The 17,372-nt window shown below is 33.7% G+C and overlaps 1 pseudogene; it reads right to left on the reverse strand.

Annotated features, from left to right (window-relative positions):
- Positions 1 to 11,786: 11,786 nt before the first annotated feature.
- On the reverse strand, positions 11,787 to 14,771 carry LOC145167518 (putative disease resistance RPP13-like protein 1; annotated as a pseudogene).
- Positions 14,772 to 17,372: the final 2,601 nt, after the last annotated feature.

The following is a 17,372-nucleotide window of genomic DNA, read 5'->3' on the forward strand; positions in this document are numbered from 1 at the left end:
GGAGAGTAACGAACCGCGTGGTGGTAGTACTACTAAACCTCGTCTCGCTGTGGCATTATTAATTTTTGCGACAATTAGTCATATGCTTATAAACAAATTATATTTATATTAGCATATGTATTATATGGGTTAATTTATATATATATATATATATATATATATATATATATATATATATATATATATATATATATATATATATATATATATAAAGGTCTTGAAAATTTTTATGTTATAAGAAAATAATAAAAAATAATGAATTATTATAATGTAAATGTTTTTTATCTTTTAAATTTAAACAGATAATTTAAATAGAAAAACTCATAAAATGACATGTGAAAAAAAATCAAAATAACCACAAAATGACATTTAGCAAATTGAATCAGAATATGACAAGTGACAAAAAAAACTTCCATTTATTAGAGAGGAGGATTCTAATAAAACCAATTTATTTTTTAACTTCTGTTAAATTAATGCACAGGATAAACAAAAATGGTTGAGATCACGTGGACTTGTAAGAATTACATGGCATATTTTGTTTAATTATAGGTTTGATAAAGAAAAACACTATTAATAAAAAATCACGAGATGAAAAAATACATTTGAGAATAGTGGAAAAACACAAAAAATCATGGAAATAAAATTGATATATTTCAAATTAAACATATTGGTAATGTAATAAACACAAATAAAATGAATAAAATAAATTATAAATTAATATGATGCATGTAGTGTGATTTACTATTGTTTGATTTTGACTCGTAATACTATAACATTTATTGACCAATGTCATGTTTGATTTTTTTATGACATAAGTTTGGTCTTCCTTTAGGAGACGTTGAAATTTCGAAAAGTTATTATTAAAACACGAGATTATTTTTGGGAAAACTAGCCATATGCTTATAAAGACATTATATTATATTATTCTAATAAAACCAATTTATTTTTTAACCTTTGTAAATTAATGAACCGGATAAACAAAAATGGTTGAGATCACGTGGACTTATAAGAATTACATGACATATTTTTGTTTAATTATAAGTTTACTAGGTTTAAATCCGTGGAAACCACAGATCATAAAGAAAATCAGTATTAATAAAAAATCATGAGATGAAAAATACATTTGAGAATAGTGAAAAAACACAAAAAATCATGGAAATAACATTGATATATTACAAATTAAACATGTTGGTAATGTAATAAACACAAATAAAATGAATAAAATAAATTATAAATTAATATGATGCATGTAGTCTGATTTACTATTGTTTGATTTTGACCCGTAATACTATCGCATTTATTGACCAATGTCATGTTTGATTTTTTTATGACATAAGTTTGGCCTTCCTTTAGGAGACGTTGAAATTTTGAAAAGTTATTATTAAAACACGAGATTATTTTTGGGAAAACTAGACATATGCTTATAAAAACATTATATTATATTATTCTAATAAAACCAATTTATTTTTTAACCTTTTTTAAATTAATGAACCGAATAAACTGAAATGGTTGAGATCACGTGGACTTATAAGAATTACATGACATATTTTGTTTCATTATAGGTTTCCTAGGTTTAAATCCGTGGAAACCACGGTTGATAAAGAAACGCAGTATTAATAAAAAATCGTGAGATGAAAAATACATATGAGAATAGTGAAAAAACACAAAAAATCATGGAAATAAAATTGATATATTACTTATTAAACATGTTGGTAATGTAATAAACACAAATAAAATGAATATAATAAATTATAAATTAGTATGATGCTTGTAGTGTGATTTACTATTGTTTGATTTTGACCTGTAATACTATAACATTTATTGACAAATGTCATGTTTGGTTTTTTAATGACATAAGTTTGGCCTTCCTATAGGAGACGTTGAAATTTCGAAATTTATTATTAAAACACGAGATTGATATTTGGTACCCAGTCAAAACAATAAAGGAAAATTAGATTTGACATTGGAATGAATATAATAATTTTTTATTATAATGAAATAAAATTATATAAAAAAATTGTAAACAACCTCTTCGTACATGAAAATCATTTCAATTGATAAAACACCATTATTTTTTGTAAAGTTTCATAGCTTCGGTACTCGGACCTTGATGTGTGTATCATCATTGATTTGGTCAATGTCTTTTAGGTACAATATCTTACATGTAGGCATTTCCTGTAAGGTTGTAAACAAATGAAAGGAGAATCAAAGTTAAAAAAAATAGTAATGTACTTTCAATAAATTTTATATATGAGTTCGTATTTTGTTTCAGGACTCACTCACTTAAAATACAATAAATTTGCATGGAATATGAAGAACGAGAGTGTATTCTACTAGAATACACTCTCATTCTGCTGGAATACACTCTCATTCTTGTAGATATGAATTCATTCTGAAAGAATATTATTGTTGACATTAATGACGAATTTAATTAGTTTCCATAAAAATGAATTATAAGTATGGATAACATTTAATATACATATAATTAATACTAAATTTTTATTGGTGCATTCTAACACACAATAGATGTGAGAAACATTTGAACATCTCTCTCTCTCTCTCTCTCTCTCTCTCTATATATATATATATATATATATATATATATATATATATATATATATATATATATATATATATATATATATATATATATATATATATATTAAAAAATCTCAGGTTATAAAATAGATAACCTATTTATTATATATAATAAAATGCAAGCTATTTAAGTACAGTTGGAATTTCCAAGTGATATATTTTCAAACGTTTAGGTAATTGGAATTTACAAGTTTGGCCTCCTATCTTTATCTATTCTATCATATTCATCATCCTATCGTAATAAAAGTATCCTCATTTACCTCTATCATTCTCGCTCTCAAGCTTTAAGCCCGGAAGGAAAATCATTTTGAATCAAAAACACAAATGTTTTCACTATTATCCAGAAAAAAAAAAGTATGTTAAGCTGGATTCAACCCCATAACAGTAAAAGACGGCATATTTTAGAGATTTGATGTATTACACAGTTGGTGGCGTTCCAGTTTTGTCCTCATGGACATCATGGCAACTAAGGTTTTCTTTTATATATCATGAAAACCTTTTTCGATATTACCTTGATACCTTCCGGCCACGTTTCAACAATCAGTTTCAATTTATTTGCTTATAATTCAATTTGAACAAGCCTCTATTTGATAGTTTTACATGCATATTATGTGTTTGATAAAATGCTTAACTGAAGTTATGAATTGAAACAAGAATAACATGCAAATGCAATCTATGGTTAATTGGTAGTCTTTTGGCAAGAAATCAATGTGTATTTCCGGACAGTGTATATATGTCCCTATTTGCCACATTTAAGCAATTTCTTGAATATTACCCAATTGTAAAAAAAAAATTCTGAGTAAAATGATCACTTTGGGTGATAACATTAGTCATGTCGATCAATCTGCAACAATGACTAATGACCTTCAAAATTCATGACTTTCCACTTGATGAAAGTTTATTGTTTGAAATGGATGATGTTAGAAATGATGTTGAGATGGATTCTCTAAATCGGTAGCATGTCATTTGTTTCATTTCTAATCTTCTATTAATATTTAACTTGCATACCCTATTTTAGTTCTTAAGCATTCAAGGAGTTTCTTTGTTAGAATAATGTGAAGCAAGGGCCTGTTCGTATCATATCTAATTGACCAAATCGATTCTAAAAATTTGGAATGTGGAACATTGCTTTACACATTGTAAATATAATAGCATTGAAGCTACTTGTGTTTATCTCAACATATACAAGAACAAACCTCATTGCTTTCTAGTGAGGGTGATCACCATTGAAGCCACTATTCTTTGTATGCTACTTTCTCTTTCATTGCCTCTAATCTATTCTACAATTCATCTTCTATAATGATTGTTAAAAAATGATTGATTTAATGTTCACATTGACTTCAGATGGATAAAGTTTTCTCTGTTATACCAAGTTGGTTCTCTTTCTTTGTCTCATTTTTCTTATCTACTTCTGATTAGTCCTATAAGTCAAATAACATTCCTTTAATCATATAAGCGCAATTCATATAAGCAGAACAGTTTTAGAGGTCTAGAGGACCCTAGTGATGTGGAAAGTTGTAAACTTTTCATGCGTAGGCACAAAATGGTTGTTTCCATCATTGAAATATGACTCTGGTCTCATATTATTTAGCATAAGTATACAAAGGGTCGGTTGTTGTGTAATCACGGTTACATTTGGAAAATCATTCCAGTTAATCTACAAATTAGAGTTACTTGGAGATGGAAGCTCTATCATTTCATTAGATACATCAAACTTATATCCACGGTGACACATGCTCATCCACCCAAATATGTTCTTTCCTTTAGTATATCAAACTTATATTAATGATCAGGGTCATATGCAAAAAATAGCAACATACTTCCTCTGATTTGTTATTATATCATCCTATTTCAGTTGTCATATTACAACATTACACTTTAAAAATCATGTTCAGTTATAGTAGTGATATCCAAATACAAATAGTAACGCACTTTCATTGCGTTGTTATTATAGTAACTTTTAGAAGTATAATGACCTAATAAGAAATAAAATTTTAAAATACAATACTATAGTTGGTTAAATGAACCCAACCTTGTAGGCAATTAACAAGCATGCTACGAAATTCCAAATCACATGCGTATATTCCTAGTTAGTTCCCTTTTTAGATTAATTTGTGAAGTGAAAAAACAAGTAGCTAAAAGTTGTAACTAAAATTAATATAAAGAGGGAAATCGATGATCTAAGAAAAAAGAAACAAAGAGAGAGCACCTCAAAACTCATCCGCCTTCCCCGTTAAAATGAAAATACAACTCACTCAGTTTATTCAAAAAACTCTTGCAAATAAATAGTAATAACTAAAAATGGTTTCTCCTTTCTATTTTGTTAAATAAAATACAAGTAATAAAACCCCCTTTATTTACTTATTTTCCCTTTATTTACACATTTAGATGAGTTTCTAATGTTTCATATACAACTTGCTGGCGGTGAACAAAACATTTGGACTACCCCTTGAAAGATGAGTTTCTAGTCAGGAATGTATCGGTTTCTGCTCTCACACTTGTCTGCAATTGAAAGTTCAAACAAAACTCAGAACGAGAAAATTAGAATGATAGTCTGAAACAAGTCTTGACATATTTACCAGTGAAATCTTTGGAGCACTTGTTTAAGGATAATAAAGCTTCTTTAACACTAAAATATTCATACACATCATTTCAATTTCCACCCGACAAACACAAAATGGTTTAATCTCAGAAAAACTACATGATATTAAGGGGCTAAGTAAGACTATTGTGAATAATAATTGATAATACTAATAAGTGTACCAGATGTTATCAGTCCCATCAACAACTTCACAAGGGTCAAAGTTGGTTTCTCATCCGATTGATAGACCTGCCTCAGAGAGAAATTACAAATCATTCCTGTTTCACAAATGAAATTTCAAACCTACTATTTTTTTTAAAGTACTTAAACTTTTTAATCATTTAGTTCTAATATTCTGCAATCCATCATATCCCTTCCATGTTCACAACTAAATTATGTTTTTTTTAACAAAAGAACTTCCTGATATTGTGACACAAATTCATTTTTTATAATAAATAATCTCTAGGCGGCTGCTTTTATAGTTCAAGCAAAATGTGTTAGTATTAAATTTATGTCTATATAAACCAAAAGAAGTCAATGGCAGAGGGAGGGCCTTACATTTTTTTTTTGTATCATCTTTTTTGGGAAGTGAGGTGTTGGAGTCCCACTGAAAGTGAATCCAAGTTCTCAATTAAGTGGCCTGCCAAATTTCAGAAAGCAAGATGATATATATATATATATATATATATATATATATATATATATATATATATATATATATATATATATATATATATATATATATTGACATACAAACAATTTCTTTTATTATATACATGCTTATGTTGGATATAATATTGGCATTTTGTTGGTTGAAAGAAAGCAAAATCAAATATTATATTTATAATTTATCATTTATCATCAGCGGAGGGAGGAGCATACCTTCAGATAAAGTTTGTAACTGCTCAGGGTATGTAAGTTTGAGGGATACGTGAGACTCGGGGCCAGTAGGAGCCTCTTTTACTAATCCTTTCTTTCAGATTTGGGCATTCCCATATTCTCAAACTCAAGAGTGAAGGCAGCAACATTTCTGGTAGATCCATCACCTTTGGACAGTTGGAAATTACTAGATGCTGGATGGAGGTGAGGTGTTGGAGTCCCATTGAAACTGATTCCATTTTCTCAAATTTATTTATACTAAGATGTATAAGAGATGAAGGAAGAAGATGGGACAACTGACTGAAATTACTCACATCTTCCGACTGTCCACCTCTTAAATATAGGTCCACAAGTGAGGTTGGAAAAGTCTGTGGGCTCCACTTTGACATGGGCTTCTTCAGCCCCCCTATACTAAGTGAACACAATTTTGGAGGCCAAAGCCCACAAGGAAAAGAAGCATCAACACTTTCACAATCTATTATTGTCAGATGTGTTAACACATTGAGTTTCGGCAACACGTGGTCAGGAAATAACTCCAGATTTGGACAATTGATTATTATGAGATGCCTGAGGCGATCGAAGGAACTCAATTCGGTGATTGATTTCAAATTTGGCCAACTAAATATAAATACAGATTCAAGCATCAGTAAGTTTGAGTTGATCAGAGGCTTCTCTCGCCCTTCTACCAACTCCTTTTCCAATAATTTATCACAATACGAGATGGAAAGTGTGGTTTTACAGAGAATTGTTTCTTATATTTTACTATGAGATAATCACCTCAATATATATACAATGATAAGCCTAAACACGGAAACTAGATCAATCTAAACAAGGAAAACTAAATCAAATCAAATCACTCTAATTCAATTATCCTAATTTATATCCTACATTAATACACCAGCTGTATATTAGATTAATATTAATTTGAATATTCTACACTCCCCCTCAAGTTGGAGCATAAATATCATACATGCCCACAACTTGCTTACAAGAAACTCAAAACTAGGTCTGAACAATCCTTTTGTCAGAATATCGGCAATTTGTTCTTTTGAAGTGACAAATGGAATACAAATAAGCCCTGCCTCCAGCTTCTCTTTTATAAAATGTCGATCAATCTCGATGTGCTTTGTTCAGTCATGTTGTACCGGATTTTGTGAGATACTAATTGCTGCCTTATTGTCACAGAACAGTTTCATAGGCAACTTAATGTCTTTCTTCAAGTCTTCAAGAACGCGTTTTATCCATAACAACTCACAAATTCCATTTGCCATGAATCTAAACTCGGCTTCTGCAGTACTCCTTGCTACGACATTTTGCTTTTTACTCCTCCAAGTCACAAGATTCCCCCAAACATATGTACAATATCCAGAAGTTGATTTTCCATCGAAGGACCCTCCCCAATCTGCATCTGTAAATGATTCTACAGATCTGCTATCACTTTTCTTGAAAAGTAAACCCTTACCTGGGCAACTCTTTAAATATCTCAGTATCCTATATGCAGCCTTAAGGTGTTCTTCATATGGACAATGCATAAATTGACTAACAAGACTCACAGCAAAGGCAATATCAGGCCTAGTGTGTGCCAAGTAAATTAGTCTTCCAACTAATCTCTAATATTGTTCCACATTAACTGGAGTTCCATCTTTAACAGCTCCAAGTTTTTTATTTGGATCAATTGGAGTATCGACCGGCTTACAAGCACTCATCCCGGTATCATTAAGTAGGTCTAGAATGTATTTTCGTTGAGAGACGATAATACCCTTTTTAGACCTAGCAACTTCCATACCAAGAAAATATCGTAATTCTCCCAAATCTTTCATTTCGAATTCTTTGGCCATCTTTTCTTTCAAAATGTCCAATTCTTCATGATAATCACCGGTGAGAATTATATCATCCACGTAAACAATCAATATAGCTATCTTTCCTTCTTTTGAAAGCTTGGTAAATAGGGTATGATCGGATTGAGCTTGACAATAATTTTGCCCTTTTACAAACAAAGTGAATCGATCAAACCATGCCTTTGGTGACTGCTTTAAACCATATAATGCCTTTTGTAGTTTGCATACTTTGGAGTGAAATTTTTCTTCAAAACCTGGGGGAGGTCTCATATATACTTCTTCTTCTAGTTTTCCATTGAGAAATGCATTTTTTACATCAAAATGTCTTAGACTCCAGTCGAGATTTGCTGCAATAGATAACAAAATTCTCACAGTGTTAAGTTTAGCAACTGGAGCAAATGTCTCCTTGTAGTCTATACCGTATGTCTGTGTAAATCCCTTGGCTACAAGTCTTGCCTTGTAGCGTTCAAGGGTACCATCAGCTCTAAATTTCGGAGTGAATACCCACTTACAACCGACAACAGGTTTTCCTTTTGGTAACTCTTCAATTTTCCATGTCTGATTCTTCTCAAGAGCTTGCATCTCCTCGTAGATAGCCTTTTTCCATTCGGGTTGGGATAGAGCCTCCTGAATACTACTTGGAACAACCACAGATGATACATTCATAGAAAAAGAAGTGAACGTAGGAGAAAGCTTTGAATATGAAACATAGGCTGAGGTTGGATATTTGGCACAGGTTCGTTTTTCTTTTCGGAGGGCAATAGGAAGTTCAAGGTCAAAGTTTTGCTTACCATTTTCAGATTCTGGTGTCGGTTCAGATTCATGACTTGCTGGTGAAGTATTAGACTCTACACCCCGATTTGGAAACTTCCTTGTGTAAACTTTGTCAAACTGTGTGCTTGCCCGATTCCTATATCCATCCTCAGTTAATTCTTGAGATATATTTGGTTGTTTTTCGGGTATTAAAAGAGTAGGCTCTAAAGTAGTAGCCTCTGGTACTAAAATCATAGTCTCACTATTATTGGGTAAATTTTTCTGAATTTGAGTATTTTTAGATCCTGATTCTTTGAAAAATATATCATCTTCCAGATTATTCTCCCCCTGAAGATGAGCAGTAAAAAATGGTTTTGATTCAAAAAATTCAGTATCCATGGTAACAAATATTCTTTTAGAAACAGGATCAAAACATTTATACCCTTTTTGGGTTGGGGCTATCCCTAAAAAAACACATTTTTTTCCTTTTGGATCTAACTTACTTGCAGATCTGTCAGGATTTTTTATAAACACAGTACATCCAAAAATATGTAATGGCATAGAATGAAAAACACGAGATTGCAGAAATTCTTTTTGAAGAATATCAATCGGTGTTCTAAATTTTAAAACTTTTGAAGGCATTCGATTTATTAAATAAGTAGCATGAAGAACACTATCACCCCAAAGATATTTTGGAATTTTTGTTGAAAACATCAGTGCGCGGGTGACTTCAAGTATGTGTCTATTTTTTCTTTCAGCTATGCCATTTTGTGGTGGTGTATCTGTGCAAGAGCTTTGATGAATTATCCCATTTTTTTCGAAAAAATTGGTTAGTGTGTTAGTAAAATACTCACGCCCATTGTCACTCCTAACCATTTGAATTTGGGTTTGAAATTGAGTTTGAACCATGTGATAAAACCTTTTAAAAACATTTTCAACTTCAGATTTTTCTTTTAACAAAAACACCCAACTCACCCGTGTATGATCATCAATTAATGTTAGAAACCATCTTTTACCCGAAAGAGTAGATACCCGAGATGCACCCCATATATCACTATGAATAAGTGCAAAGGGTTTTGTTGGTTTATATGGATGTGAAGGATATGGATTTTTATGATGCTTGGACAAAGCACAAATTTCACATTGAAAAAAAGAAGGATTTTTATTGATGAATAAATCAGGAAAAAGTTTTTTTAGATAATAAAAACTAGGATGTCCTAAGCGAAAATGCAACAAATATATCTCATTATTACTTTGGTTGGTAGAGATTTGTAGGCATGCACTCTCTTGACATTCATTCTTAGACTTCATCCCCTCTTCGAGAATGTAGAGTCCTTCACGTTCCTTAGCATTGCCAATCGTCCTTCCCGACTCCAGTTCCTTAAAATGACAATGTGATGGATAAAAGTTAGCTTGACAATTTAGATCACGGGTCAATTTGCTAATAGATATAAGATTGCCTGACAAGTTTGGGACATGCAATACTTTGGGTAAGGTTAAAGAAGGTGAAATTACTATATCACCAGTACCAGCAATTGCTGATAAGGATCCATCAGCAATTTTAACTTTTCTATTTCCTGCACAAGGTTTATATGTTGAATATAACCCAGAATTTCCGGTCATATGGTTACTAGCACCTGAATCAATGATCCAAGTGCTGTGAGGTTTAGAACAAAAATAGGAAACAATAGAAATTGTTTTACCATCTCGTACAAAAGAGCAGGAGGGGATATTAGGATCAGTAGATTTGTGTGTAGTTTGTAGTAGTTTCAGGAGATGCTCAATCTGATCCTTCGTGAAAGCTGGTTGTCCCAAGGTGACTTGAGACACATGAGAATCTTCAGCTATGGCTTGATAGCCTTTCTCTGGTTTCTTTTTCCCTCCCGGTGGTTTTCCATGAATCTTCCAGCAAGTCTCCCTTGTATGCCATAGCTTTTTACAAAAATCACACCATGGTTTTTTTCTCTCTCCTTCAGGTCCTCCTCGAGCAAAAAGTGCAGAAACTTCATTTTCTTGCTCGGTAGATTCATTGTTGTACATGATCTTCCGACGATTTTCCTCCAATCGAACTTCAGAAAAAACTTCTCGGATCGATGGCAGTGGACGTCGTCCAAGAATTCTCCCTTTCACTTCATCTAGAGCACAGTTAACACCTGCGAGGAACATGAACACACGATCATTCTCCTCACGCTTTTGATGTCGAATGTAGTCATCCGTATTCTCCCACTTATCATCATAACACTGGTCCAACTCTTGCCACAATGCTACCATCTCATTGTAGTAGCTTGTTACAGCCCTATTTCCTTGCTTAGACTGCCAAAGTTTTGTTTTTAATTCAAAAATCTGGGAGAAATTTTCCAGATCTGAGTAGGTCTCTTTAACAGAATCCCACACCTCTTTGGCTGTCTTCATGAACATATGTGGCTTGGCAATTGAGCTGTCCATGGAATTGAGAAGCCATGCTGTGACAAGGGAATTTTCAGATCTCCAGATATTGTACCCTTCCTCTCCTTCCTTTAGCGCCTTCACATCTCCAGTGAGATACCCTAACTTTCCTCTTCCATCTACAGCAAGCTTTACCGACTGAGACCACTCCAAATAATTGTTGCCATTTAATTTATGCACTGTGATGTGCATAGACAGAGGAGCTGTGTCACTAACAACAGAAGAAGATTTTTTTGGGTTGGCTGCAGGACCTTTATTTCCTGTCTCCATCGTGAGGATAAAGGGTTTAGGGTTTAGTAAAATTGGTAGTTTTACAGCTCTGATACCATGTGGTTTTACAGAGAATTGTTTCTTATATTTTACTATGAGATAATCACCTCAATATATATACAATGATAAGCCTAAACACGGAAACTAGATCAATCTAAACAAGGAAAACTAAATCAAATCAAATCACTCTAATTCAATTATCCTAATTTATATCCTACATTAATATACCAGCTGTATATTAGATTAATATTAATTTGAATATTCTACAGAAAGTGACTTAAGGCTATTTGGACAGCTGCAATGCTCCAAGCTGTTACAATTCTTTATGTACAAGCTTGTAAGAGATGTTAGGTTGCTCCCACAATTCTCGTCTTCTTTCTCTCCTAAACTCACCAAATTTGAACAATTATTTACAAACAACCTCCTTCAATTCACAAGAACCTTACTTGCCTCTGCTTCTGATTCCCACAAGTATCTTATTTCGTTACACTCAAAGATACTTATTTCTTCAACCGCCCAAAGATACTCTATAACACCTCCCCACACCTGATCATTAAGTCCTGAAATACAACTTATCTCCAACTTCGTGACTGGTGAAGCTACACAGACCAGACTTCTTAACACTTCATGGTCACACCCACTTATTATCAGAGACCTGAGTGAAGGCAGTGCTTCAACTGAGACTTTAACCAAATTAGGACAACCTTTAATATCAAGCTCTTGAAGGCATGGAAATGTTGTATCGACAAGTACCCCATTATTATTGGTTGACCATGCCTCCCACCCTTTCATATCTTCAAAACGTAGAATCTCAAGTGATGGGAATGCAAGACCAGTAGTCCTAAGAAACTCCAAACCCACAACTTTCACCTCATCCATGCCTTCAATAAACAACTTCTTAAGTAATGGTAACTGCCCAAGTAACGGTAGAGATGTACACTTTTTACAACCTTTTAATGTCACTTTAGCCAACCGATGAAATGAGGGATCCCCAACCCAACTCGGAAACTCTGTACCTCCATATGACACAATTCCGAGGCTTTTTAGATTTTCGTTATGAGGCTTCATCGCATTCAGGACCTCCTGTTCAACTACTTCCTTTCGAGAATTATCAAATACATCACTCCATTCCACCTCTAACTCACTTAGCCTCCTGTGGGATAACTTCACTTCCTGTGCCTGCATTCGGCTTTGCACTTTGTCAAGCCCTTGAAAGGAAATTTTACCTTGGAGATCCTTTAGATCTTTAAGCCTGGTTATTGAAAAGCCATTGTCTCCTCCAATAACGATCTTAGAGAGAGTCCGTAGGCTTTTCAACTCACCAATCCCTAATGGCATCTTCTTCAAAAGTGGAGTATCCCTCATGTCAAAATGCCGCAAATTCTTAAGCTTTGTGAAGCTCTCAGGCAACTTTTCCAAACTCTCACAACCAGAAATTATCAACGTTTGTAAATTATAAAGGTCACAGACATTATCAGGCAAATGTGTAATTTTAGTTCTAGAAAAATTAAGATACCGCAAGTGCTTCAGAATGCTAATGAACTCTGGTACCTCACTTATGCTAAGTTGACTCAAACTTAAGACCCTTAATAATGGTAACTCAGGAAGTAAGTCGGCCAGAACTTTATTCGATAAGTGGAATTTTTGCCAACTGTTCTGCTCAAAAGCAACTGCTAAGAATGTTCTCAAACTATTAGCTCCTTTCAATGCCTTGAACTTTGTGTAAACCATATACTTCTCACAAACAAATGACATATGCCGGTACTTTACCCAGATCATCCTTCCCAATTTCCTTCTTCATTTCAATGTCTAACCTTGAAAAGAATTCTCCAGCAACAGACATGGCCAAGTCATTCATCAGGTCATGCATAACAAATAACGATTTATCATTAGGTGCCTGTTGGAAAAATGACCTTGACAACAAGTCTTCAAAACATTCAACACCCATACGTTCCATTGATTTCCCTGTAGTACTTGATTGATGCAAAAACCCTTCCGCCATCCATAATAGAATCAACTCCTCCATGTCAAACATGTAGTCCTTAGGGAACAAGGAGCAGTATGCAAACAACAGCTTCAAATTGGCAGAAAGATCATGGTAGCTTAGCCTAAGAGCTGGAGTAATCTCATCTCTCTTCCCTAAGCTCCATATCTCACTATTAAGCAGCTCCTTCCATTCTTCCTCGTCGGTTTTTGTCCTCAATAACCTCCCAAGCGCTATCAAAGCCAATGGCAAGCCATCACATTTTTCAACAATACCTTCACCATGTGGTTTGAGTGTTGGATGTGAATCGAAGTTATTTTCACCAAATGCATGTTGACAGAATAAAGATACAGCATTTTCATGTGACAAAACTGACAGACTGTAAGGTTGACTGTAACCCAGTTGGGTTAGCAACGATAGCTTCCGGGTCGTCATGATAATCTTACTTCCCGGTGCCACTGCAAGAAATGGGCGTTCTAGAATTTCCCAATCAGTATAGCTTTCACTCCACACATCATCAAGAACAAGAAGAAAACTTTTCTTTGAGATCTTCTCTCTTAAAGCTAATTGAAGAAGATTTAAGTCCTTAAATTCTTCGTTTCCCCCACCTATCGATTGAAAGATAACTTTGCTTATAGTGAAGATATCAAATTCATCAGATACACAAACCCACGCCTTGAGTTCGAAGTGATCCTTCCCTTGCATTTCGTCGTACAAAAGTCTAGCTTGAGTGGTCTTACCCACCCCACCCATACCAACTATCGGCACGATGCTAAAGTTTTTATCACATGCTTCATCCCCCAGTAGCTTGTGGAGCAACGCATCCTTTTCATCTTCGCGTCCAATAATCCTAGATGCATCTACCAAAGAGGTCTCTAATCTTCTATTCATATGTTTTGGGCTTTCATCTTTCACACTTAAACCAAAATTTTCTCTTTCCTCTACCAGCTTTTGTAACTCGGTGGTAATAGTATCTAATTTGCTATGAATCTTAGTACTTAGTGAGAAATTTGTGCAACAAGCGGGGATTAGCTTTCTTACCATGCTGGTGGTGGCTCCAGGTTCCTCGGTTAACTCACGACGCATAGCTTCTGTTGACAAATCATCAAGTAGGTCGTCAATGTCGTAAGCCAGATGTTGGAGACCATTCATCCATCTTTTAACAGCTTTGTTAGCTATTTCCTTTTGGGCAGCATCATTAAGCAGATCTTGGATCTGCTCTAATGACCTCTTCAATTTCTTGAGCTCAGAATCAACTCCCTTGGAGCGAGCGATCTTCTTCAAGGCTTCAGATGCAAGCTTTTCAAAGACCGCTGAGAAGAAGGCAGAAACAACGATTTCAGCCATTGTTTATGAAAAGGGCAGAGAAGATTAGTAGAAATGGGAAAAATGGGTGTGCAGAGAGAATAATTTCAATTATTATTTATAGCAGATTCACAAAGATATGTGAAATTTCAATTATTATTTATAGCAGATTCACAAAGATATGTGAAGGTATATGGAGAAAGGTTTCAATTATATATAACTTAAAAAGTTGGTGAACAGTATACTTATTTCTCTTTCTTCTTCTGCCACTGAAGTTTTCCTTCTTACAAAAAAACCCCAACTCTTCTACCCTCTTTATCAATTCTTCTCCACTGCCTTTGACTCCTCCGCCTTTTATTCTCACTTCTTTCTTCTTCGCTCTTCCTTCGCCTTCCGCTTTTTGGATCCCACCGCCTCATCTTTCTGCCTCCACTCAGATGGTCGTTCTAACCGGTCTCTAAATCCTTCTTATTCGCACAACATATTTACGGGTTATGCTTATCGTTCCAATCCTCCATTTCTTCATCTCACCGTCAATCCACAGTCGGTCTCCTCCTTCTTTAGCTGAAGAACCCTAGGACCAACCACAGTGTTCGTTGTCTCCATTCGATTAACGCTTGGAGCCGGCCCTTCAACCCAACAGTTATATGAGCTCGATGCGTATTACTGTTCAACTCTTGAACCCCTTACATCCATCCACTGCTGCTGACCATAAACCTTACTTCGCACAAGAAATATACCAGGTTTGTTTTTTTTGTTTTTTTTTCCGTCTCTCACCAAAGAGGGTGGGATTTAGGGTTTTTCAAGAGAAACCCTCTGATGCACCAGAAAGAAATATTCGGACAAATTGAACTGGCGTTACTCACTACCGGTTTCTACCTCATCTAACATTGTTTCTTCAGGACCTACCGCCGGCGACTACCGCCATAAGTTTTGGTCAAGGGAGAAAGGGTACGTTTGAAGTTTGGTGTGTGTGATTTAATTAATTAATTATAATACATCTAATATTGATTTTCTGTATAATTTCTCTATTGACAGGTGGAAGAGAATCATAGATTGAGGTCTGAGCTACAAAAGAAGATTTAGGAACTTGAAAACTATGTATTAGTTCTCTCTTTTCTTTTAACATTATTTTTATCAAATCTTTTCCCTAGTCTTTAGTTAAATCGGCTTCTTAAATATCAAGGTCAAGATAAGCTTCCAGTCCTATTGTGGACTATCACACAGGTAACTAATCAATTAATCAAGACATTTACTATCTTCTGGAGGATAACAATCAACTTCAATAAGATTGGATTTTGTATACGCTTGTCAAGGGGACCTGGTGGTGAGGCTTTTCATGTGCGCCCATTTGCTCTTGCCAATAGTCAATAGTAAATCAGGTGGAAATCCTCAATCCAGAGACCTTATTTTGCAGTTGGTTGAGAGGTAAGAAACATTCATAATATTGTATTTCCATATAAGTGTGCTTTTATTCTCTCAAATATTTTATAAACATCATTTATACAAAGTACAAACAATAATTTTATTTATAGGATTGTATCTTCTCGAAAAGCTCGTACAGTTTTAGTTAATGGAGCTCTGAGAAAGGGGGAGCGTGTGGTCCCAGCTTCAGCTCTTGAGCTTGTCATGGGAGCTACCTTCCCTTCTCCTACATCTCGTGTCAAGGTACTTTTAATCATTTTATAGAATCCTACTTTCATTTCATTTTGTTACAACATTATATTTTCAGTTGTTTTTCTTATTAAGGCATTGTACTTTGACTTCTTTCTATTACATGATTTACATCTATCCAAGTATAGCATTACACTTTCAATTGTTTCCTTGTGATTTGTGAACACATTATAATTTGAAAAATACATTCATTTATAACAGTGAAAAGTGTTTCTTGAATATAATTTGAAAAATCCATACAAAGTTGTAAGAAGAAAAGAAAGTGAGATGCTATAATAAAGAAATCAAATAAGCTATGTTTATGTTTCTTGAATATAACCCTTTTATCTTTATATTTTTCGATTATTTTACTACATAAATCAGTAGAATTAAAAATAACATAAATGGATTTTGTATAATTTTGTAACAGGCAACTAAGAGATTTGAAGCAGTCTATCCCCTTTTGAAGGAGGTTGCTCTTTCTATTGCCCCTGGAAGTAAAGCAATGAAGCAACTTACACACCAGTTGTTACCTATTGCTGCAAAAGCTGCTGCTCAAGGCAAGAAAACATATTATATATATATATATATATATATATATATATATATATATATATATATATATATATATATATATATATTCTTTTGTACATCTAATCTCTCTTATTAGGTACCTATTTATGTGAAAATGAATCATTTTGGGGTTCTTTTAAAAAAAAATTTGGAAAAGATTTTCCAAGTTACTTGGTTTGGGAAAAGTGCAAAATACATAAAAGCACAATGTAGCATTACCATATATCGATTTAGCCAATGACCTATTATGTGTTATGATTTTTGTAAAAATAGTTTACGGGTTAAAAGCCTAAATCTATATATAAAAAAAAATAGTTCAGTGGCTAAATTGATAAAATGGTAAAAGTACATTGTGCATTTATGGTGAAAGTTGGTTGTGCTTTTTGATTTCTTGCACTAAATGGTTTTTGTATGTAAACAGTCATAAAAGTATAATGGTTTAATGACTACAAGAAATAGTTAAGTGGTTAAATCAATAAAACGGTAAAAGCTC

Source organism: Lactuca virosa, chromosome 3, assembly GCF_052849685.1.
Source record: "Lactuca virosa cultivar CGN04683 chromosome 3, Lactuca_virosa_CGN04683_v6, whole genome shotgun sequence".
Taxonomy (NCBI): domain Eukaryota; kingdom Viridiplantae; phylum Streptophyta; class Magnoliopsida; order Asterales; family Asteraceae; genus Lactuca; species Lactuca virosa.